Here is a 1,500-nt window from a genome sequence, read left to right on the forward strand (position 1 = left end):
GCCTTTTCCTGGCGTTCAGCATAAGGAGTAACAGCAAAATTACTTCCTTTTTCAGAACAGTCGGAAATCTGAGACTTACCTTAAGCGCCTTATTAATCACTTAAATTGCTTACTGCCACTACTTCTGCCACTTCATCAAGGGAATATATGCCTGTGTGTAAAACCTTGGCTTTTGAGACTCTAGTTCCACAGCCTGGGCCAGCATGTGGGACAGGAATATAATGCTTGAGCCAATTTGCAGTTTCCTAAGGCTCAGTTGTTTGCTTTGCAGCAAACGGTCCCCAGAAGGTGCACGCTGGCCATTGGCAATCGTCCTGCGGGTACTGAAGAGCTGAGGTTCAAAGGCAGCAGAGTTTGCGCATTTCACTCCTGTAGGAAGATTATATTTATGTGAAAGGGTGTGGATTTATGTGATAAAATGTAGAAAGAAATTATTAATTGTGAAGATGCAGTGATTGATGACACCATTGTGCCCCTTTGACTGTCTCAGTTACCCACAGACCTGCTACATTGGGATTTACTTGGCAATTAACCTGCTCCAGAATGGTTTTTCTTCTTCTATTAGGCAGAATTTTCCACTGGGGTTACTGTGGTGTGAAGTTGATGAAGCACAGGTTTCCTTTTGCCCAAATGTTAGCTTTTCCATGCATAAACTCATTATGGCTGGAAGTCAAAATCAGGCTAGAAAAAAGTGAGTTTTTCTCCCATGAGACAAAAAAAATTCCCAGTTTCTCAGTGGGACAATACACTTAATTCTGAACCTTGAAAGACCAAAACATCAAACTTGAAGGTGTCGCCTCAGAATCCACGGAGAGCTGCTGCAGTTCATTTGATAATTCATTCATGGCTTTACCGCGTGAAAAACGTGCCCACACTGTTAAACCTTTGCTATTGTATCCAGACCTACATATCTTCTGTTCTGGGTTCACTCTGGCTGGGTGCCAAGTGTCTCCTAAAGCTGCTCTGTTGCTGCCCTTCGCAGCTGGGCAGGGGAGAGAAAATATAACGAAAGGCTCCTGGGTCGAGGTAAGGGCAGGGAGGGATCAGTGACCAGTTACCACTGCGGGCAAAACAGACTCGACTGGGGGAAAATTAGTTTAATTTCTTGCCAATCAAGTCACAAGTAGAAGAGAACTAGGACCAAATTTAAAACCTTCCCCCCCACCCCTCCCTTCTTCACAGGCTCACCTTTGCTTTCCTTTTCTCTGCCTCCTCCCTTCCAGTGGTGCAGAGGGACAGGGAATGGCGTTGGGGTCAGCTCATTGCATGTTGTCTCTGCCATCCCTTCCTCCTCAGGAGGGAGGATCCTCACACTCTGCCCCTGCTCCAGCATGGGGTCCCTACCATGGGAGACAGTCGTCCACCAGTATCTCCACCTGAGTCCTTGCCATAGGCTGCAGCGGTGTGTGTCCCTTCAGCATTTCCCCGCTCTGGTGTGGGGTCCTTCCTGGGCTGTAGGAGGGGCTCTGCTCCCCCGCGACCCGCTATGGCTGCGCGGCG

General features: G+C 48.0%; 1 protein-coding gene across 1 annotated transcript in view; it reads left to right on the forward strand.

The window, feature by feature from the left end:
• LOC104510696 (protein sidekick-1-like) overlaps positions 1-1,500 on the forward strand; it is a gene marked incomplete at its 5' end in the record, with an annotated part of 154,640 nt that overhangs the window by 74,131 nt on the left and 79,009 nt on the right.

This window comes from Eurypyga helias, unplaced genomic scaffold (genome assembly GCF_000690775.1).
Source record: "Eurypyga helias isolate BGI_N326 unplaced genomic scaffold, ASM69077v1 scaffold5436, whole genome shotgun sequence".
Taxonomy (NCBI): Eukaryota; Metazoa; Chordata; class Aves; order Eurypygiformes; family Eurypygidae; genus Eurypyga; species Eurypyga helias.